Source organism: Gavialis gangeticus, unplaced genomic scaffold, assembly GCF_001723915.1.
Source record: "Gavialis gangeticus isolate Ggan-Ray unplaced genomic scaffold, GavGan_comp1, whole genome shotgun sequence".
NCBI lineage: Eukaryota > Metazoa > Chordata > Crocodylia > Gavialidae > Gavialis > Gavialis gangeticus.
The window spans coordinates 2,039,813-2,049,409 of record NW_017729032.1 but is presented as its reverse complement, the minus strand read 5'-3'; the positions used below and the strand labels follow the sequence as shown (position 1 = coordinate 2,049,409).

Here is a 9,597-nt window from a genome sequence, read left to right as displayed (position 1 = left end):
TGATTTTTGCGGAAACCAAAAATTCAGGGGATCCCTGCGAAAAGCAGTGGGCTCACTACACAAAAGCTTACTGAAAATAAAATGCCATCTCCCCAGGAGCTAGGAGTCTTCATGGCACTGCAGCCTGCCAGTGGGGGGAGGGCAGGGAGGAAGCTGCCTGCACCCTGCCTGTTGCCCCTGGCCCCTCTCTGCCGACTGGCTGAGAGGGCTGTCTGTTGTAGGGCCCTGTCTTCCTCCACCAACCGGCAGCTAGGGGCAGGGTCACCAGGGCCCCTCAGCCAGAGGTATGGGGGCAACAAGGCAGGCCCCCACCACATTGAGCCTGCAAAAGTGGCACCTGGCCCTGGGACCTGCCCGTGAATTTGGCCAGCTGCCTCCTTGAGTTGTGTAGGCCCCTAATTACAAGGGACTACTACAGCAACAAGACTACGCTAGTCACTTACGAGCTTCTGATAAATTTACAAGCTAGGTGTGCATCTTCTTTCGGATAACAAAAAAACAGCGTCCGTATCTTTATCTCTGCGCGCTTTGGTGTTTTTGTCAATTCAGGATGCCTCTGGCCAGAGACGTTACCAGGGATCACTACGTGGAAGTGGCTCTCGTTGATCCCCGACATGCATCAAAATTTCAAGCAATAAACTGTGACAAGGCATAAGCCACCATAATATCAAGTCAAAGGAGTTATTCACTTCACCCCATAGCAACTGTTACTTCAGCAGTTTTTACACAATATATAGCAACACAAGCTTGCATACCAGAGGTCCAGTCCAAGTCTTTGGCGTACTACAGGGACAAAGGCGGCTTCTGAAGCACTGATTAGAGATCCCTCCCTAAAAGACCATTACAATTCCTCCAGAGTACAGCTCCCCCACTTCCCAACTGGAAAAGCAGAATTAGATTTCAAAGCTGCTGCAATGCAAATATTTTGTAAGTCCTTGAGCGCACACAGATACAACCAACATCAATACACCTGACACCCAACAGAAAAGACAGTGATGACTAATAGCTGGTTTCCCCAACTGTCAGCAAGACCAACCTTCCAGATATTACAGGGAGACACTAAGCAGCATGAATAAGTAGTTTTTGGCTTTATGCAAAAAAATGGCTTTGACCCTGAAAGCAAAGCGTCTGGCTTGTTAGCTCTTGTGCAGCTGACATTATATCCGCCTGGGAGCTGCCACATGCTTAAGTTACTCTGATTTTATCACTGCCCCACTAAGCATTCAAACTATCCAGGTGTTCCCTTCTGATGAGATTGCTGACCTTGGCAGATAGGACCATACAACAGGGACCATGCAGCAGTCCATCAGCTCTACCAGGTTTCAGAACGTCTTACCCAGAGCTCAAGGACCCTCCAAAGAGAAATCGGTGGGTTTAGTCTCTGCCACATCTAGGGGAACACTCAGACCTTTTGCAAGTTTCATGAACTGTTAATATAATTTCCTAAACCTTCTTAAACTAAATGCAATTCTGAACTCTGTACAAGCAACAACGCACCTGGTTTCACCCTTACTGAGCAAGAAAATGCCAGCCAGGGTGCACATTTCAGACTCCCAAGTGACACTGCAAAAAAAAAAAAAAAAAAAAACAGGGCGGGGTGGGAGACGATGGGACACCCTGAAAAACACCCTGGAAGCTGAGAGTCAAACAAAATGAGCGTTTCGAGACAATTATAAAAAAAGAGGAGCAACCAATCCTAACCTTTTTCTTGCCTTCAGATTCTTCATTACTTGTTTTCCAAAGTCATCATTCTTGCCACATTTAGCTGAATAACTATTTCCCCCAATATGAAGTCATTGGCAAATAAAGCCAACATTGCTAATAGTAAAGAGGATTCCAGGAACATGAAGATATACAAATTTAAAGCCCTACTATTAAAAAAAATCTGATTCCCCCTAGATTTTTTTTTTTTTTTTTTTTTTTTTTACTAACTAGCATTTATTCCAGTGCTTCGCAACCTTTTCCGACTCATGGCATCCCAAAGGAAATGCACAATCTTCACTTTCACTCTTTTTTTTTTTTTTTACTAACTAGCTTTTTTTCCAGGGCTTCCCAACCTTTTCCGCCTCATGGCACCCCAAAGGAAATGCACAATCTTCACTTTCCCTCTTTTTTTTTTTTTGACTACAGAAAAAGAACAGCGCAATTCTTCAGTCACAAAGAGCTCAGAAAGCCCGTAGCGGATCAGAATAATTTAACACTATAGATCCCTATCTGAATCTCTGGATGTGTCTTGTGAATCATGTTTGCCCACCTAACAACAATAGCACAGTGTCACCCTGTATCACCCCTAAAAGGATCTCAAGCCTCCCCAGGGTGCTGCAGCAACCTGACAGAATCACTGGTCTATTCTTTTGCTAGTTTCTGCCATAGAGTCTATAAGCCTCCATCAAAGCTGGGGTGCTAATAACCCCGGCACCATACAGAGAAGGAAAGTGCTTGTTTCAGGAAGCTCATGATCTAATGAAGGATATCATGCGTTAACAATGAGTGATGAAGGCTTGGGGGAAGAGGACCGGTCGCATGATCTAGCTGAGGCCAGCTGTGTTCACAACCAGGTAGTTTAACATGAAATGAGAAACAGGAACCATCTGTTAAAGCCAACAGCTCCATTGTCAACTGATTGATTGAGGTCAGCACCATGGCAGGGAGGGAAGCTAGGAGAAAGCATGAGTCATCTTAATACAGTTCTTTTATTACTAGTTATTCACTTAGTTCAGCAGAGATTTGGGGGGCTTTGGTATTCTCTTTTCCACATTAAAAAGCATATACACATATTTGAATTTAGTAGCTTTCCTCCATGCTTTCATGACCAACATAATGCTTGGATAAGTTATTCAGGCCAGGACATTTGTCCTAATTCAGGAGTCAGCAACCTACTGCCTGCAGAGCCACTAGATTCAGCATGCAGTAGGGCAGCTTTGGCAGCAAGGGAGGCTTTGACTGAGCCATGACACAGCCAGGCAGCAGAAAGACGGCAGCCGGGTCCTAGCACTAGCCCCCGCTTGGACTTGAGCTGGGTCACCACCAAAACAAACATTGCCATGTCCTGTCCCAGTCCACTGCACTATCCAGGGAACCATCTGAGCAAAGGGATTAACAGCTTGACATAGTCTTTAGATCAGGGGTGGGCAATTATTTAGGCCTGTGGGCCACAAAGGGAGTTCGCTGTCATGAGCCAAGTCAGCACACTGCTCTTTTCCCCCTAAGCAACAGCTCACCAAACCTCCCTGTGTGGGATGGGGCTGTGGGTGGGCAGGGAGCTGGCAGGGGCAGGCAGCAGCTTCAGCAGTGGCAGCTCAGCTGGGGCCCCCACCACCACCAGCGCCTCCTCCAGGCTGTCCCAGGCTCCCACACCAAGGACCCACAGTGCCAAGCGAGACCCCCCACAAGCCAGACAAAGTCCCTCAAATGGGCCAAATGCAGCCCGCAGGCCATATTCTGCCCAGCCCTGCATTATATCATTTGACTCGACTCTACCCTAACCTGGGACCAAATGGAAATGATTCCCATATTAAATTTCGTTGGCGATCTATATGAAGCAAGAGTGTTACCTATTTCTCCCATAACAAGTAGCCACACCACTCAAACACACAAGTCAGGATTGTTTTATTAGGTTACTTAATAAAAACAGGCAAGAAAAACAAAACTGTGGACGTCAGGGGCCCCAAAGAGCTGTACAGAATTTAATCATGAAATATTTTTAAATTATCATAACCAGATAAATAAGCCATGCCAACAGATTCTGTGGCAAAATCATTTATGAAAGTGATCATAAGCCGACTGAATTAAAAAGAAAAAGAAAAAAGGACCAAACCAGACTACTAGAAATTTTACTACACTTCCAAATGCACAGGACTAATAATATTCCTTCAAAGTCAGATTTTTAATTCTTAATTTTCTCTCTCTATATAAAATTATACTAATAAAGTACTTGATTTTCCTCAAGTTCAAGGACCAAATGACGAGCGGCTGAGCCCAGGGACAAAGCAGTTTGCCCAGGGTGACGCAACGAATGGCAGGATTCTCTCTCATCTAGTTATTTTTCATTCAGGATTTGATAATCTAGAACAGTACACTCATAAATATACCCAATGTATTGCTAAAATACTGCCAAACACCACATTTCTACCTCCTCCTCTGGGGAGCTAACTCTGACAAACCCTTGACAGCTTGAATACCTCCATCCCTCCAAGGTACGAGCTGAGAAGCTCAAATCATTGAAGGGGCCCGATGATAGGTGAGACTTGGCCGATGGTTAACAGTGAGCCTCCACAATACCTCAACAGCTCCACGCAGAGATCTCGGTCCCTTTGCAAGTTCTGGATTAGGGTCGGCTAGATGATGTCTTGTCAGACCTAGCGACAGCTTGTGCAATGATTGATCATCAACGGGTATTGGTCGGCCTCTGAAGCTATTAACTAGCAGTTACAACCACAGACCCCAATTAGATTTGGGGCCCCAATGTGCCTCTTCACAGCACACAGCCAGGGTGGATAAAAAAAAAAAAAAAATCAGTGTTGGGGTTTTTTTTGTTTTAAAACAAAAACTGGGGGGGGGGGGTTAAAAAAAAAAAAAAAAAAAATCACATTTTTTTTTTATTTAAATCGTAAATTTTATGATGATGATGCTTTAAAAACAAAACAAACAAACCTATATAAAGATAGTTTTAAAAATTTAAGATGTGTTAAAGCTCAAAGATATCATCGTGGAATAAGGATTATAGACTTCTAATGATATACTATTTGAGACAATATATTCATGTAACCTTTTTTAGAAAAGTTTTATAAATAGGTCACTTCCCAGAGGCTCCTCTATAGATTAGTAAAGATTAAAGAAAACCATGGGACTCAGGGCTCAGTCTAGAAGATCCCACTAAGCATCTCTGCGATGCTTAGTTTCAGTTCTCAAATGGTGGACTTGTGTCTCCAGAAATAACATTCTTGTTAACAGCAGTATATGCAGATGAGAGAGAGCAGAGCTGATTACCTATTCATCAGCCCTCTTGTCTCTCTGCAAGTTTGCATATACAGTCATGCCCTTACCTCTCTCTAAAAGTGCAAAGAAGTTAAATGAATAGAGGATTGTTATGGTGAAACAGATCTGGGCAAAGAAGTAGTCTGGAGATAAATGCAAAGACAGAGGAGCAGTAGAAACAGTAGAGAAACATTTTGAGCAGACAATCCCAGTAGTATTGAGGGATATGTTTATGAGGATAACCTCTCCATTGACTTGAGATCTAGTGAGGGAATGGTATGATAGAAGGGAAAACTTATCGTGACAGCAATAAGTCTTTCTATATAGGCAAGGCCTATACTGGGTGAAATAATTTGAAGAGCCCTTATCTGGACTCTTCTTTGAACTCTGCCATACCAGTTATTATATCCTAACTCACCATTTGGGATTCTTAAAATTCCCTGATGGCTTAAGAAGCAATCACATTTGCTATGACAGTGGAGGGCCAACCTTCTTGGCAGGCACTACATTCTCTCCAAGTGTCCAATACCCCTTCTGTATCCAAGCTGCCGCTCTTTCTGCTCCCTGCCCTTATGCAATCTGCATGACAAAGACTGCCCATGCCACTTGTGGCATGTGTGCTATGGGTTGCGCACCCACGTACTATGGTGCAGACCTATAGAACTGAACTTACTCAACCCTGGCTGCCCTCTCAGTTCCTTCTCTCCGCGTGGCAACACCTCAACACTTTGCCTGCCTGCCTATTTATCTATTTTTAAAACTTCCTGTGCTGCCCACCCCCGCTTTTTGAGAAGTCTCAGCTTTGTTTTCACTTGAAAATTCTGAAAATACTACCCTCAGCAGATATTTTTCACAAGAGATTCTTTATAAATCCTTTAAAAGAAAGGGCCAATCATGCAGCATGTACCCCAGACCAGCTTTGTGCGCTACGAGGCATGCTCTGGCACCAGTCAGGGGCTTACTCACAGAAAAAGCACAGGGAGCATGCTACATGTGGCGCCTCACCAGAGCAGGCCTGTGCACTGGCTCTGGTACATAAGGCCACTTCATATGATCCCTGGAGCCAGTGCGCAGGGCCGGTCCAGCGAGGCACTGCATGCAGCTCGTGCCCTGGATCAGACTACATGCAGCGTGTGCACCGGGTCCAGCCTCACATACTAAGTGCATGCATCACGCTAGTCTGGAGCTTATGTAACACGTAGGACCGGCACAGGTCATATGCTACACTCAGAGCCCACACCAGACCAGCCCTGCACAGACACCACATACAACACTACCCATGCCAGCCATGCACTCCACACGCAGTGCATGGGACCAGAGCCAGCACACGCAGCATGCAGGACCCATCCAAGATTTCTGGGCCAGAGCATAGGTCTCTATGGGTGATATCTTTAACAACCATGTGCTACAGTACAGGCTTAACTTTGTGGTTCCTGACTTGAGTCTTCAAAGGCCTGCAAAAAAATAAAATAAAATAAAAAAAATTAAGCTGAATTAACTAATCCTTCAGCATCTTGAGTCAGGCTCTTAAGCTTCTGTGCCTTTTTATTTATTTTTTTAAAACATTTTTCTGCAAGTGCATCAGGTTTGCACTTACATCTGAGCTTTGTACTCTTGTACCCTCAGGAATTTAGCATGAAAACAAGTTAATACAACGTAGCATGTGAACTGCAAACAAAAAAGAGGAGAAAGAATATTATTTTCACAAGCATGAGTCAAGTACTCTTAAAAGCCTTTTAAAAAAATACAAATTGCAGCTTTCAGTCAACAAGCAGTTAACCTGCCTATTCAACAGCAGAATGCATTTTTCTCTCATTTTTGAAGAAAGCAAGATGTCTTTACATTTAAAGAATATATTAATAGTTTTTGAAAACTGAACAAAGTTCACCTTTGAACGCAGTCTCAACTAAAGCATGTCAGAACAAGAGTAGCTGCACAGATCTCTGTTGCTGTCACTGCTATTTCTTTTAACTCACATCTTTCTGTAAAGTTGCTGCAAGGGGAAGCATTTCTATTAATTCATAGGCAATTAATTGAGGGCAAGCCAGCAAGAAGGATCCACCCAATTAACATACTGAAAGATTTGCCTAAGCAGACGTTCTACAAGCATCAGTTGATATTAAGTCGGATACAGAGGGAACCTGAAAAGGGAAGAAAAGTAGCTCCTGCTTAAAGGAGGACCCAAGTGACAATAACAGATGAAGCAGGTACTTGGGTATATCTAGAACCTGGAAGAGCCCTTCATTGGGTCAAACCAGCATTTGTGAAGGAACGGGACGCAAGTTTTGACACTAATGGACCTCACAAGACCACTACCTTGGTCTTCAGCACAGATAATGTAATCCCTAATTACAATGGAGAATTTAACACAGATTTCAAGAACTATATTGGATTGCTACCTCTTCACCGTAAAAATGAGCTACTGCATCACTTGTTCCCTTCTCTGGCCTTTGTTTAATGCCACCTTTTCTCTGTTGTACATGAACAGCTGCCCACCAGGCTATTCTTGTAAAGTTCCTCACTTCCAAATGTCTCTTTAGCACAGCACAATCTGAGCACTGATCTCTGCAACCAACAGCAAATCATTTCTTGCCCTGCCACGACGGGCCACAAGGGATGTCCCCATGGATCCTTCTGGAGACGCAATCACCTGCAAAAGCACAAGACAGGACCTGAAGGGGCTTTCCAAGCCAATGTTCATAGCTCTATGAGCAGAAACCCATACGAGTATATTATACACAATATTCAAAGACTCAGATTATGTACAGCATTGTATTCCCTACGCGAACTGGGGATGAGAAATTAAGAACAATTTTTAGAAATATCAAAAGGTACTTATATAAGAAGAGAAAGAAACTAAAAAGATGAGCCAAAAACAGTTTGCCACTTTCTGTACGCAAGATAAAGTTTACCAGGAGAAAAATCAACAGATATTTGAAATCTGCAAGCTTGAACAGCGCACATACTAAAACACTGCTTCAAGTCATTTAAACAGCATTGGCAGACAGCCATTGACAGAGAAGGTTTGGAGAGCAAATCTTAGACGCAACTAGAGTAGGCTGACCTTCCCTTAGTTGTGGAACAAAGTTCAGAGAACTGGTCCTAATTACTGCCCCCTTTATTCCTTTTGTTTTGCCCATGTAGTGGCTTACAAGCAGGAAGTCCAAGAAGAAATACAGGACAAGTAGGCCAGTGGCTAGAAAAAGTAACCAAGACAAGATCCATTAGTGCAAGCCCCGAATCTGCTATTAAACATGCTGTAAAACCTTAAGAAAGCCTCAAACTTCTCCATAACTGACCTCTGATACTTTCTATCAGATAGGTTGAAAAACTTTCATAAGGTCTATAAAGCACTGAGATACTCATCTGAAAGACATTGGAAGGGCAGGTGGACCATTCTATTGTGATCCCAGGAATCAACTGCTGGTCAAGTTCAACCTCAGTAAAGACCCACATGTTTTCAATCAGTTTTCATTATGTTATGAAAGGGAAGCACTCATACGTCTGGTATTATCAATGCATAAATAAAATGTTACAATACAGTTATGGCACAAAGCAAGCACATGGCTGATGAAGAAAGGCTCCCAGAGATTTTATCAATCTAATTTTTAGTTACCAACAAAATAAGAAATTGTACACACACAAACTATAACTTCCTTGTGCCTTGAGCCAGTTTCCTCAAACATCTGGATTGGACTGGAAGAAGGCCAATGTGGTGCCTCTATTCAAAAAGAGGGAAAAGTGGATCCAGCAAGCTACAGACCCATCAGCCTGACCTCTATCCTGGGGAAGGTCCTGGAAAAGATTATCAGAGAGGCCATCCTATACAGGCTAGCTGAAAGCAATATCCTGAAGGATAGCCAGCACAGGTTTGTTGCGGGTAGGTCTTGCTTGACCAATCCCATTTCCTTTTATGACCAGGTGACCTATCACCTGGACAAGGGGGAAGAGATTGGTGTCATATATCCTGACTTCAAAAAAAACCTTCGATCTGGTATCCCACGATCACCTCTTGGCTAAACTGGATAACTTCAGCCTCGACCTCACCACGATCCGCTGGCTGGGGAATTAGCTCTGCAGCAGGACCCAGAGGGTGGTGGTTTACAGAAGTCAATCGTCGTGGTGCCCTGTGACCAGTGGGGTCCCTCAGGGCTCTGTCCTAGGGCCCTTACTTTTTAACATCTTCATTGATGATGTAAACCACGGTGTCAGAAGCGGACTGGCCAAGTTCGCCGATGACACCAAACTCTGGGGTAAAGCATCCACATCCAAGGACAGGGGGGTGATCCAGGCAGTTCTTGACAGGCTTACGAAATGAGCAGACGAAAACCTGATGGTGTTCAACACCAAAAAAATGCAAGGTTCTCCACCTTGGGAGGAAAAACCTGCACCATGCTTATAGGCTTGGCAGTGCTACTCTGGTTAGCATTACAGATGAAAGAGACTTGGGAGTCATGATTGACCACAAGATGTACGTGAGCCTTCAGTGTGACGCTGCAGCTAGTAAAGCAAGCAAAATGCTGGCCTGCATCCATAGATGCTTCTCAAGCAAATCCCAGGATGCCATTCTCCCATTGTACTTGGCCTTGGTGAGGCCACAGCTGGAGTACTGTGTCCAGT

At 43.9% G+C, this 9,597-nt stretch overlaps 1 protein-coding gene and 1 long non-coding RNA gene across 2 annotated transcripts in view; one reads left to right on the top strand and one right to left on the bottom strand.

The window, feature by feature from the left end:
- The window catches only part of UVRAG (UV radiation resistance associated), a 210,880-nt gene that overhangs the window by 194,394 nt on the left and 6,889 nt on the right, over nucleotides 1–9,597 (bottom strand). The window lies entirely within an intron of this gene.
- Nucleotides 5,201–7,027, top strand: LOC109302980. Its single transcript, XR_002098976.1, has 3 exons — nucleotides 5,201–5,277; nucleotides 5,991–5,994; nucleotides 7,016–7,027. It is a non-coding gene; the product is annotated as an uncharacterized LOC109302980 (long non-coding RNA).